This window comes from Bufo gargarizans, chromosome 5 (assembly GCF_014858855.1).
Source record: "Bufo gargarizans isolate SCDJY-AF-19 chromosome 5, ASM1485885v1, whole genome shotgun sequence".
NCBI classification, from domain to species: domain Eukaryota; kingdom Metazoa; phylum Chordata; class Amphibia; order Anura; family Bufonidae; genus Bufo; species Bufo gargarizans.
In genome coordinates, this window is record NC_058084.1 from 487,778,708 (window position 1) to 487,793,167 (window position 14,460).

The window sequence follows — 14,460 nt, forward strand, 5'->3', positions numbered from 1 at the left end:
TTTTTTTACACAATAAAAGCACACAGAGCTGTGGGGACTGGGTATTGCGGATGTGCTAGCGGCCATCAAGCAGCCCATGTCCTCAGCTCTATGCGCAAAATCCCGGTGACAGGTTCCCTTTAAAACAAAACATACTGGGCCAGATTTATCATTAGTTCAGGTCAGAAAAATGGAGTGAAAAAGTCCCCAAAAAGTCCCAAACGCTAAAACGGCGCACAAATTTGCAACTTTTTTCTGCTCTGCACTATGCTCGCCAGTTTTCTGAAAGTAGGCGTGTTTTCTTATGTAAATGAATCTCTAGACAGATTTACTATTGGGACTATTTAAAAAGTCGCAAAAAAGTCGCAATTTCACTCCAGTGAGTACCATGCTTATCTTATGAGACTTTTTAATAGAACATGCGACTTTTTCATAAAAACGTGCGACTTTTGTAAAGCTGCTTACTGACGGATAAACTGCTACCGTCAAACTGTCAAAGGGCCGATCATAAAACTGACTTTAACCATATGTGGCAGTGCAGTGAGCGGTCAGAGTAATGGTAAATCTGGCCCACTGAGCTTGTGCCATGTAGTCTGAGGCCTCTTTCACACTACAGTATGTCGATTTCAGTGTTGTGCGGTCCGTTTTTCACGGATCCGTTGTTCCTTTTTTTGCTTCCATTGTGTTTCCGTTCCGTTGTTCCGTTCCGTTTTTTCCGTATTGCATATACAGTAATTACATAGAAAAAATTGGGCTGGACATAACATTTTCAATAGATGGTTCAGAAAAAAACTGAACGGATACGGAAGACATACGGGTGCATTTTCGTATGTGTTCCGTTTTTTTGCGGACCCATTGACTTGAATGGAGCCACGGACCATGATTTGCGGGCAATAATAGGACATGTTCTATCTTTCAACGGAACGGAAAAAAACGGAAATACGGTAACGGAATGCATGCGGAACACATTCCGTTTTTTTTTGCAGAACTATTGAAATGAATGGTTCCGTGTACGGAATGCAAAAAACGGACCGCAAAACGGAAAAAAAACCCGGTAGTGTGAAAGAGGCCAAATGTGGAAGAGTTAGGGTTAGAGCTGAACTAGAATCGGCAGTAATATTGTTAGTATTAGGTTTATTTTCAGGAATATATTGTAGAGTAACATATTGGTTATTTATACATTAAGAAACCTGTGGAAATGTTTTGCAGTCGGTTATTTATGGTTAGTAAAGAATTCATATTTTGTAAAAGTTCCTTCTCATTAAGACCTGTTCTTTAATGCAACTTGTTATGTTTTCTATTTCTTAAGAAATGTCTAAGTAGCCAATTACTGTAACAGAGGCAGAAGTGAGTGTGTCCGTCTGAGGGTAAGTGTCCCTGAATGTGGTCACCCTACTCAGCAGGCAGTATCACACAGGAGAGGATTAGATACACAGCTCAGCAGGCAGTATCACACAGGAGAGGATTAGATACACAGCTCAGCAGACAGTATCACACAGGAGAGGATTAGATACACAGCTCAGCAGACAGTATCACACAGGATAGGATTAGATACACAGCTCAGCAGACAGTATCACACAGGATAGGATTAGATACACAGCTCAGCAGACAGTATCACACAGGAGAGGATTAGATACACAGCTCAGCAGACAGTATCACACAGGAGAGGATTAGATACACAGCTCAGCAGACAGTATCACACAGGATAGGATTAGATACACAGCTCAGCAGACAGTATCACACAGGATAGGATTAGATACACAGCTCAGCAGACAGTATCACACAGGATAGGATTAGATACACAGCTCAGCAGACAGTATCACACAGGATAGGATTAGATACACAGCTCAGCAGACAGTATCACACAGGAGAGGATTAGATACACAGCTCAGCAGACAGTATCACACAGGAGAGGATTAGATACACAGCTCAGCAGACAGTATCACACAGGATAGGATTAGATACACAGCTCAGCAGACTGTATCACACAGGATAGGATTAGATACACAGCTCAGCAGACAGTATCACACAGGATAGGATTAGATACACAGCTCAGCAGACAGTATCACACAGGATAGGATTAGATACACAGCTCAGCAGACAGTATCACACAGGAGAGGATTAGATACACAGCTCAGCAGACAGTATCACACAGGATAGGATTAGATACACAGCTCAGCAGACAGTATCACACAGGAGAGGATTAGATACACAGCTCAGCAGACAGTATCACACAGGAGAGGATTAGATACACAGCTCAGCAGACAGTATCACACAGGAGAGGATTAGATACACAGCTCAGCAGACAGTATCACACAGGATAGGATTAGATACACAGCTCAGCAGACAGTATCACACAGGATAGGATTAGATACACAGCTCAGCAGACAGTATCACACAGGATAGGATTAGATACACAGCTTTGCAGGCTGTATCTCACATGAGAGGCTTAGATACGGCTGTGCTGGCCGCTCCCAGTGTTTGGGGCTCTGGAGATGGTGAGGGAAGCGCCTGTGGCCCTCAGTGATGTGAGGAGAGGAGCAGGAGCCATGTCTGGGTGTACTAACATGGCCGCCGGAGGTGTAGGGGGCGGGTCTAGTGATGACTGACCAGTGTGCTGGGCGGTGCCAGCCCTGTGACGTCACACCGCAAAGCATGCTGGGAGAGGAAACCTCCAGGAACCTGAGGGAAAGAGAAAGTTCTGCTGGAAACGTCCTGTAAAGAGGCTCTGATGTCCGGACAGCGGGAGGGAGAGCCCCGGCATGAGGAGCAGGTACCGGGGAGCCGGGGGCCGCAGGCAGTAGTGCAGTGTGTGATGTCTGTCACAGCTGGGGCTTCAGTAGTGCAGTGTGTGATGTCTGTCACAGCTGGTGCTTCAGTAGTGCAGTGTGTGATGTCTGTGGCAGTTGATGCTTCAGTAGTGCAGTGTATGATGTCTGTGGCAGCTGATGCTTCAGTAGTGCAGTGTATTATGTCTGTGGCAGCTGATGCTTCAGTAGTGCAGTGTATGATGTCTGTCGCAGCTGATGCTTCAGTAGTGCAGTGTATTATGTCTGTCACAGCTGGTGCTTCAGTAGTGCAGTGTGTGATGTCTGTGGCAGTTGATGCTTCAGTAGTGCAGTGTATGATGTCTGTCACAGCCGATGCTTCAGTAGTGCAGTGTATGATGTCTGTGGCAGCTGATGCTTCAGTAGTGCAGTGTATGATGTCTGTGGCAGCTGATGCTTCAGTAGTGCAGTGTATGATGTCTGTGGCAGTTAATGCTTCAGTAGTGCAGTGTATGATGCCTGTCGCAGCTGGTGCTTCAGTAGTGCAGTCTGTTATGAGTGCCGCAGGATCCTCCCCGCAGTCTGCTGGATGTGACGGGGTTGGTCCTGCTGCGGGGGAGGGTCTCCCAGTGGACGCCCTATGACAGACCTGGAGGAGGAGCCGCCGATCCAGCCACAAGTCACAGGGAGAAGCCGAAAACGGGATAAAACCAGCGACATGTTTATACGGCAGGGACCGATCCAGCAGCAGCCGCCACGTCCACCGGGGCTCGTGACCACGGCACCTGGAGCCGCAAAAACCTGCAACTATAAAACAGGATAAAAAAAAAATTCTAACCCCCCCCCCCTCCCCAAAGTTATAAGTACATACACAACACGCGCCGCGGGCGCCTCCGCTATTAAGATCTACAAGGATTTATCGCAAATGGGAAGAATAAAACCGTCGCCCACAATCCGGCGTCAGTGAGAAGCCCAGACGGGGAATGCGCACACAGCGCCGCACACGTCATGGCGGTCAGAAGACGGGGATGCAGAGAAAACATCAGTAATAAAACCCAGAAAACCTGTATAAATGTGGTGTCGCTGTAATCGCACCGACCGGAGGAGGAGGGGAACCGGCAGGAAACGCTGGGACCGCAAAACCCAGAAAACTGGAGGAATTGTGTGTGTTTTTTATCCCCCAGTTGGAATTTTCCCGCTTTCCACTACATTGTGTAGAACCGTAAATGGCGCCATTACAAAGTACAACTGGTCCCACAAATAACAAGTCCTCGTCCGGCGATGTTAACGTCCTCGTCATCTATGTTAAGGGCAAATAAAGAAGTTCTGGCTCCGGGAAGGCTGGGAGTAAAAAATGGAAAATGTCCCGATTATGAAGGGGTTAAAGGTCTGAAAATTCCCGTTAAAATGTAAAATCCGTAGAATCCAATGTTACTTGTTCACAGTTGCTGCTTCCAGCTTTTTAAATACCATGTGACTATAAACGACCAATCAGAGAGGAGGTTCCCCATGGTCCGCTCCATGACTACTTGCCCATCATCCCTATCACACTGGGGATCCCTCTGTACCAGCCGGGAGGGTGAGGTCCTGTTTAGGTAACTGTCCTGTTTGGCTGTGAGGTCCATGACCCGTGGACCATTCAGCTTCCCTCCGATTAATGGCCGTCACCGGACCCCCCCCCCCCCTTATCTCTCACCAGGTCCGGCCCTTAGGGGTCCCGTCCAGGCTGGAGATGCAGAGCCACGCGCTGCTTTTCTAGACCCCTCTTCATATTCCATCTTCTCGTGTCCTGGTTTGTAACTTGCGCAGGGCGTGTCCCACATGCTGCAGGCCACGTGGGGGCTCCGCACAGTCCACACCTACGTGGTCACAGGTTATAGTTCCCCTCACTGTCCAGTCAGTCCTGCAGATACAGCTCAGGCAGTTCTAATGTTCCGCTCCTTCCGGTGCAGCCTCCATGTGAACGATGAACCTGATCTGGTCTCGAGCTGCTGGGGACAATTTGTTTTATCGAAGGCCCCAATTGACATAACAAAGTCTGGCTCCGGCCCCAGAATCGGGTCGTTGGTCAATATTTTACCTGAACTAGAGATGAATTGGATCAAGAAGGAAGAACAGAAATCGTCTTCCTGTCCCTCCATGACCGGTCCGGCCGCCATCACCGGCGTCTTCCCTCCTTGTCTCCGGTTCGCCCAGAAGACTTCCTCCGGGTGAACTGGACATTCCTGTAGACCCTCTTATAAAGTACTGGTGACAAAGGGGCTTTCTGGAATTATCATATTGATGACCGATCTTCAGAATAGGTCATGAGATCGGGGGCTCCTACTCCCCGGACCCCACCAATCAGCTGTATGAAGAGGCTGCTGCGCTCGGTGACCTCTTACGTCTCTTCCAAGGCCATGTGATGTCACCTTCACCGGTCACAGCTGCGATATCAAGCACAACCACTTTACTAAAAACGGCGCTTGGTGACCTGCGAGAAGACTGCAGCGCTCACCGGCGAGCCACGGTCTCCTCAAACAGCTGATTGGTCGGGTGTATCATCACTTCAGCCAGGGATTGTATGTAGGGGTCGTGTGAGGGTGCACCATACTTTACACTGCTGTGACCTCAAACATGGAGGAACTGCCCTGACGAGATCTTCTAGTCATCAGTCCAGACAATAGAGAGAAGACCTCATCTCCTCTGATTTTTACCCAAATGTCCCTCATCATCTCCGGTCATTATAAGCATTTCTATGGGATTTCATGCGGATTCTACATTGACTCCTCTTCTTCCATTCAGGTTCCTGTGATATAGGATCGTCCGATGACATCATCAGAACGAGATAATGGATGGAGACGTGGACAAGATGGCGGAGAGGATAGTAAATCTTACCCTAGAGATACTCTTCCTGCTTACTGGAGAGGTGAGAGGTTCTGATGATGTCACATTACACCAGTATCTATGGTAATTACAGGGGATGTGACTGGAGAGGTGAGAGGTTCTGATGATGTCACATTACATCGTTATCTATGGTGATTACAGGAGATGTGACTGGAGAGGTGAGAGGTTCTGCTGATGTCACATTACACCATTATCTATGGTAATTACAGGGGATGTGACTGGAGAGGTGAGAGGTTCTGATGATGTCACATTACACCATTATCTATGGTAATTACAGGTGGATATGGCTGTAGAAGTGATGGACTCTGAAATGTTCATGGTGACATTAGTAGTAAGAGGGTATATGTTTTGTAAAAGTGACAGGTACCACGCCCCCTTTTATATCGCTTGATATTAGGTTTATATCGCTTGATATAAAATTTATAGTGCGTGCTATTTGATATAAAAAATTTTATTGCCTGATATTAATTTAATATAATCGCATTAAAAATCAAACGATGACAAATATAATTAGTTTAAAAAGCTTTATTCATTTTCCTTATTTGCAACAGTCCCGTAGGGACAGACACGTTTGATTGTAATTACAGCATCGTATACATAAGCGTTTCATGCGTTTTGTTACAAATGATCGCACAATACGGTCATTTTTTCTAAAATCGTTAGTGAAAATTTTTAACACCTTTTCAAAAGATATTCCTTTAGCGAGACATTGTAAGATATAGATACAGTAATGGCCGCAGACTGTACTAATGGCATCTTGTATTTGTCTGTTTTGATACCTTATAGTTTTAGAATTTTTATATAAAAACTGCATAAAGTCGCCAGGAAATATTTCATTTGCGGGTGATAAACCATAACTATAAAAAAAAATAGATATATCATTCGGGTATAATATAATTAAAATCCAATGCTTCTCCCGCTGATACGAATTATCCGTATTTACAATGTATGCCGCGGGCCTGTCGATGATTTTATCCCCCGGTAATAAATCGCACGGGAATACACCTTTAAATATGCGCCTGGCGTTAATATCAGCTTTAGGCACACAGGCAATTTCATAATTATTCATGTTTATTGAAAATCATATAATACCCGCCGCCGATTATTTCAATATTATTTTCATGAACTGAATATACAATCATGTTAATTGTGTTCGCAATCGGTTCAGCAAATCTAATTTCAGCTCGCAGATTGCCAGTTTTTACTAGCGAGAAATGACCGCCGGGCTCTTGATCCGGCGATAAATCAAAAGCGAACAAAGTGGTAACCGTTCAAAAACTCGTGCTGATCGACGGTTAAAGCGTTGTCGGCCTTGTGTTTCCCCGAAATATGTACTAGGGACATATATTCACGAACAGCTGATTCGTCTTGGAAGTTGGGTTGAAAAGGTTTTGCCGGGATCTGTTGACCATCCAAATATAAGGCTGCGCAATTCACATTATAGTGGTTGAAGCACAAAGGGTTTCTTTGGTAACTCCCGGAAAATGATTCGTTATCCACAAACGCTAGTATTACTGTTTTTGGTAGGTTTCCGAGGAAAAGATTCTCGTGGTTAGATATGCGCGTACCGGCTGGTACGCTATACACTTTAAGCGACGCCCGATCGATCGAGTACTTTGCGTTAGCTGTTAACAGAGCGTGACTGTGACCGATTCTTACAGCGGGCGATACTCTTTTGACAAACAGCGTGCTGTATTTGGACTTTATAATGGGCCGCCTCGGCCGACATAAGGCAGAAAGTGTCTTTGTTTCTGGTCAATTTTATCTTTAGATCTAAACCGTTCAGTATTAACTTCGGTTGATTCAATATATCGGCGTAAATGGGGCCCATTAATTCCACACTTCTAGATCGGGCGGAATACTTTGCTCTCTTGCTGAAGCCTTCATTACGTCCGTCGAGAACCCGGTCATCATGATGTCCCGCTGTGTCTTTATAGAATAAACCGGCTGTAAATTGGGACGCTAAAGTTTGTGAATTATAATTTATTAGGGACTCTATATACGCTCTATACGTATAAAGGTTGTCGCTTCTTGAAATCAACGTATCGCCGAGCGTTATATCCAGTTGATTAAAAAGACTCGCTATAGGGTAGTTAATAAGGGCAACGCGGGATCCTTCCGGTATGGGTGTGTTTTCAGGACTAACGATTTTGCAAATGACGTGTAACAATGTGTTATTAAGGTCATAATAATATTCACCGCTGCCCGTGATGTAGAATTCCAAAGGGGCATTGTCAGTGATTGCGGCGATTGGCTGCACCTCTACATGAAGCGATTTTTCAATGCTTGTTTGTTTAGGCGGTATTTGAAAGATATCCAACTCTGATTTGGCGTACTCGGCGGATGCGTCATGCACGAAAGCCATAGCGTCTGACTAGAAGATGTCGCTCGGTGAACGACTTCTTGTTTTCTGGCGGCGACGTCTCTTAGGGTCCATTCACACGTCCGTTTTTTCATTCCTGATCTGTTCCGTTTTATGCGGAACAGATCTGGACCAGTTCTGTACCCATTCATTTTCAATGGGTCCTTGAAAAAATCTGACAGCACAATGTGTGCTGTCCGTTTCCGTTCCGTTCCGCTTGTCCGAAAAAATATAAAACTTGTCCTATTCTTTTCCGCAAAAATCGGATCCTGGTACAATACAAAGTCAATGGATCCGCAAAAAACGGAAGACATTCGTATGTCATTACGTATGTCATCCGTTTTATGCGGATTTGTCACCACTAGACATCTGAGAAGCTCTGACAGATGCCTTTCAGAAGCTCCTCCTTGAGCTTCCTTTGTTGTGCTGTTCAGTTCCTCATCTCGTTAGCCTCTCTCAGCTGTCATGTAGTTGGACTGATTGCATCCCTTTAAATTCCTCCCCATAGTGCATCAGTTTGCGGTTTATACTACTTCCTAGAGTGTGTGTGCATGCTGATCCTATTTCCCAGTCTTCTACAAGATAAGTGTTGTACATTAATTTGATTTTCTGTTTGGTGGATCCCAGGTGACCCTGACTCCCTCCGTGTCTAGTGTAGGGAGCCGGTGGTCGTGTCCCCTCACTATTATAGGGTGTTCAGGTGTTATACAGTCAAGGTACGAGGATATGCGATCATCTACCATTGGGATGTTCGCATAGGCTGAGCAGTCAGGGAGAGTGCCAGGTCTGATGCAGGGGTCTCCCTTTTTGTTCCTTAGTTTTGGATCCAGTGAGTCATATATTCATTTTGTGTTGTCTTGTTTCCTGTACACCTTCCGTGACAGGATTCCATTCCTGGAAATTAAATTTTTATTTTATAAACTTTTATTAACTTTTTTTTTTTTTTTTCCATTTTTTTTCAAAGAAATCCAAACAACTTTATTTGCTTATTGAAATTTATACATGTTTCCGTTTTTTGCGGATCCGCAAAAAACGGATGACATACGGAAACATTTTCAGGAACAACGGATCCGCAAAAAACGGACCGAAAATCGGGATATAGAAAAATACTGACGTGTGAATGTAGCCTTAGGTTGTGCTACTTAATTCATAAAAGTTGGTAAGACAACGGCAGCGCGTGCACGTTTTCTTTTACGCATTTTTTTACGTATTTGTACGACACCAGAGCCCTCCTGGCCCTTCGTCGACCTATTTATACGATCCATAAAGGCGGTAGAAGCTGTAGTGACGGGCGGCTGTTTTCACGTGCGGTTTTACAAGCTCCACACCTTTCTTAAATAGGGGAACGACACGACGGAACAGCCCCCGAAATAACCCGGCGAGGCCAGAACCATGCATGAATTCGGTACCGTGAAATCCGTCCAAACCATGACCGGCTTGCGTTATGTAATAATGCGTATATGCGTCTGGGTCACCGTACACTCTCTGGGACAACATTTTAGTGCGTCGTCACAGCGTGCGGTCTAAAGTGTAATAGTCTTGACGTATTTGAATTTAACGGGTTTAGACTGATCCGTGAGTATCGATATTGTAACCGTGTCAAAATGATGTTTACAAACAGGTATATAGTCCGGCCGGTGATACTTTTGCGTGACTATCTCACCATTTTTACAGCCTAACTCGACAGTTCTTAAAAGTTGTACGTAACTATCGCCAACAAGTTGATGTTGGACGATATCTGTACAAACAAACATTGTATAAAAAACGGCTTTAATATCGGGATTAATTTTAATTTTTTTCTCTTTTGATGAAACTAGAGCAAGCCCCTTTATAAAACAGGTAAGCCGGGGCCTTTGTAGCGGAGAGTGATGTGCTCGGTGTCTACATTCTTGAGCGGCGGAGCTTGTGAATACCCCGGCAGCCCCAAAATATTCCCCAACTTCACACAAGGCATGAACTTGTATACTGGTGAATTCATTACATAAACGGTTCTGTCAATATCGTCGTATCTTAGACGCAGTTGATCGGGAGTTATTTTTATAGATTCAAGTTTGCTATTAATGGCTTTGATGAGGTCGTGCATATTGGAGTAATAACCCGATTTAACAAAAAGCTCGCTGATCGTCTCGTCGCGCACTTCTCTGAATAAGAATTCAACGCCCCCATAAGAGCCGACAGCTTTTGGCGTGTAGTACTGTTTTTGCAATATTTTGCTATTTGCAGGCATTTTAGCAGTGTTTTAAACAGCGTCTACTCAACAACACGTCCTAACTGTTTATACAATTTTAAATAATCAAGCAATTATATTGTAAAAAGAAAAAACAGAATACACTTTATTTAAAACGATTTATGTATAGTAAATAAAACATAAGACATTACACACAAAGACATTTTATATACATGCAAAGTAAAAATGTATGGAAAACAAATAAAAACATTATAAGATGTTTAATACAAAGAAAGTTTATATACAATCGCCAAAGTAAGAAAATTTACAACGTTGACCAAGCAGCTTGCAACAAAGGCGGGAGCCTCTTATTAGGTAGTAATGAGCCACGCGGCGACACAGTAGGCGATGTTAATAACACCGGGGGTGTAAAAGGGCTTTGAGCCTCGTCAAAGGGCTCACTCAGCGCCCGCTTTTTCAAATTATCGAAAAGTTCTCTTGTTCTTGTATTACCGATAACCGTTGACGGGGCGTTCAGCTGTGCTATAGTCTCCATAAAATAGTCCCAACCGTGAGGTTTAATCTTAGGCAGCCCATGACTCTGGGTAGCTGTTCGAATCGGGTCAATAATGTTGGAACCGGTTAGAGTTTGTTCTTTGTAAATTAACTCACCCATAGCGTTCCAGCACGGCTTATTACCCGAGCGGTACAGTTTACTTAACAATAGTTCAGCATTTTTTCTATAACGTGTATTAATACTGTCAAGTATCTCGCTAGTATCTGTGCTGATTGAGGTTGCATTTGACAATTTTTGTTGATCGGTTTGCGGCTGTGTAATCGCGGTTATACCCGACATTTCTTTACCGGACTGTTTGTTGAGCATTAAGTACCTCTGTAACACGGCTGTGTATCTCTTAATTTTTTTTAAGTATTTCGCTAATCTCATCATCTAATCGACGTATGGCGGTTTGGCGTATATCTGCTGCACCTTGGATGTTTTTTTAAGCCTGTCCATTTCATTTTTGGAAACCAGGAACATTTTCTCTGCATACTGCATTATGAACCACCGGCGGTATTAGCTATCAGGCTGGTGATTAAAGGTATTGCAAAGCTCCTATAAAACCGCCGCTCTGGTTCACAATGCGCTTCTTTCCTTTAAGGCCTCATGCACACGACAGTTTTTTTTCACGGCCCGCAAAAACGGGGTCCGTGGGTCCGTGATCCGTGACCGTTTTTTCGTCCGTGGGTCTTCCTTGATTTTTGGAGGATCCACGGACATGAAAAAAAAGTCGTTTTGGTGTCCGCCTGGCCGTGCGGAGCCAAACGGATCCGTCCTGAATTACAATGCAAGTCAATGGGGACGGATCCGTTTGATGTTGACACAATATGGTGCCATTTCAAACGGATCCGTCCCCATTGACTTTCAATGTAAAGTCTGGAGTTCTTTTATACCATCGGATTGGAGTTTTCTCCAATCCGATGGTATATTTTAACTTGAAGCGTCCCCATCACCATGGGAACGCCTCTATGTTAGAATATACTGTCGGATATGAGCTACTTCGTGAACCTCAAATCCGACAGTATATTCTAACACAGAGGCGTTCCCATGGTGATGGGGACGCTTCAGGTTAGAATACACTACAAACTTTGTACAAGACTGCCCCCTGCTGCCTGGCAGCACCCGATCTCTTACTGGGGGATATGATAGCACAATTAACCCCTTTAAGTGCGGCACCTAAAGGGGTTAATTGTACTATCATATTCCCCTGTAAGAGATAAGGGCTGCCAGGCAGCAGGGGGCCGCCCCCCCCCTCCCCAGTTTGAATATCGTTGGTGGCACAGTGTGCCCCCCCCTCCCTCCCTCTATTGTATTAAATCGTTGGTGGCACAGTGTGCCAACCACCATCGGCCCCCCTCCCTCCCTCTATTGTATTAAATCGTTGGTGGCACAGTGTGCCAACCACCATCGCCCCCCCCTCCCTCCCTCTATAGCAGTAACATTGGTGGCAGTGCGCAGTCTCAACAGTAGAAGATTCATACTTACCTGCTTCTTGCTGCTGCGACGTCTGTGTCCGGCCGGGAGCTCCTCCTACTGGTAAGTGAAAGGTCTGTGCGGCGCATTGCTAAAGAACTGTCACTTACCAGTAGGAGGAGCTCCCGGCCGGACACAGACATCGCAGCAGCAAGAAGCAGGTAAGTATGAATCTTCTACTGTTGAGACCGCACACTGCCACCAATGTTACTGCTATAGAGGGGGGGGGGGGTGCGATGGTGGTTGGCACACTGTGCCACCAACGATTTAATACAATAGAGGGAGGGAGGGGGGGCGATGGTGGGGGCACACTATGCCACCAACGATATTCAAACTGGGGAGGGGGGGGGGGCTCTGCCCCCTGCTGCCTGGCAGCCCTGATCTCTTACAGGGGGATATGATGCCGCACCTGAAGGGGTTAATTGTGCTATCATATCCGCCTGTAAGAGATCGGGTGCTGCCAGGCAGCAGGGGGCAGTCTTGTACCAAGTTTGCAGTGTATTCTAACTAGAAGCGTCCCCATCACCATGGGAACGCTTCTGTGTTAGAATATACTGTCGGAAATGAGTTTTTTCACGGAGTGAAAACTTAGATCAGAAAAAGCTTTTATGCAGACGGATCTTCGGATCCGTCTGTATGAAAGCAACCTACGGCCACGGATCACGGACATGGATGCCAATCTTGTGTGCATCCGTGTTCTTTCACGGACCCATTGACTTGAATGGGTCCGTGAACCGTTGTCCGTCAAAAAAATAGGACAGGTCATATTTTTTTGACGGACAGGATACATGGATCACGGCCTCGGCTGCAAAACGGTGCATTTTCCGATTTTTCCACGGACCCATTGAAAGTCAATGGGTCCGCGAAAAAAAACGGAAAACGGCACAACGGCCACGGATGCACACAACGGTCGTGTGCATGAGGCCTTTATGGAGTACTTTTTATCGCTTAATTTCTTTTATAGCCCTACGCCATTTTTTCAATATTTTTTTGTCGCTCTTAAAGAGGGATCTTTCCTTTAAGGATATTGAGCGCAATCTCGCCAATAGCCGATATCAAATCATTACTGGCGTTACGTAATATTGATTTTCGGGCCTTCAGATTTGTTTTGACTAATGCCTTTAAAAGATCCCAATTACGCCGGATCCTGTTCGACATCCTTACAGCACCAGCATCGCTATAATTAATAACCGTAAAGATGTGCGCTACCTCATTTTAGAGCTTCTTTTTGCACACATAAGCCACCGGCAGATCTGGTGGGAACAGACCGGTTCTGAGTCGCAGGTCCTCAGGCGTGTCAGATATTAAATCTACAAGTAAATAGCCGTAAGGCTTGTGTGTAGCATCTTCAAAAGCTTCTAAAAAGAAACGTGTTTTACCGGGGTACATCTGCCGAGCCAACGTAATAACCTGTAATTTATCACGAGGGTTCTTAAAAAGGACCATGTATTTAGTGTTTAAATTTATGGTTCGGCTTTTCTTGGCCTGACCAAAAAACGTTTTGAACGAGATACATAATGCTCAAATATCTGTGGTGTACGTATTTGGTGAATGCGTTTTGTATTTCAAGATTTTCACAAGCCGCCTCCATAAGATCATCAACAACCGCCAAATTTACCTTGTCCGTTGGAAATAGATCAGCGTCTGTAAAATTTTGCGGGACCCCCTCGATAAACCTGATATTTGTAAACAAACGGGTTAGTTCATCATACAATTTCTGCCAACAGGCGTAAAACCTAATGACATTATCAGGTTTGTGCGACATTAACGTATCCTTGTGCAGTAATAAATTTTTAACAAAAAAACTCTTTCCAGAATTTGAGGGTCCTGCTAGAATACACGAAAAAGGGTGTTGAAATTGCGCAGTCATGTTTAATAGCCAAAAGGCAACGTTGTAATGTCAGCTGTCTCTTTGTCTTGTCTCTATGGTCAAGCGCTTCCTATTGCTGTAAATGCCGTCTTGCTCGATACCTATTGTTTTCTGCGTCTCGGGGTCTGTGTTGTGTGAGTAATCCAACACAAGGTCTTTAAACTGTCAAAATTAACAAGCCGTGTGTTAGCGACATTGAGTGTTATACCCTTAACCTTCAATACGGTTTTCCCGTTGTTAAGTTTGTAGCCGTAAGTCTTTGGGCCAGTGGATACAAATCCGGTAATGTGGGCATCGTCGGGTATTTCACTAGTTAGTTCACCGAGAAAATCACCCAAGGGTGGCTTCCATTCAGACCCCTTACTCACGAATATGACTGAGTCTGTGTCGTGATAA

At 45.0% G+C, this 14,460-nt stretch overlaps 1 protein-coding gene across 1 annotated transcript in view; it reads left to right on the forward strand.

The window, feature by feature from the left end:
• Positions 1–2,645: 2,645 nt before the first annotated feature.
• The window catches only part of LOC122937814 (oocyte zinc finger protein XlCOF7.1-like), a 151,784-nt gene continuing 139,969 nt past the window's right edge, over positions 2,646–14,460 (forward strand). The window contains exon 1 of the mRNA XM_044292912.1: positions 2,646–2,752. The gene's annotated coding sequence lies outside the window, so the exon portion shown is untranslated. The remainder of the gene's footprint in view (positions 2,753–14,460) is intronic.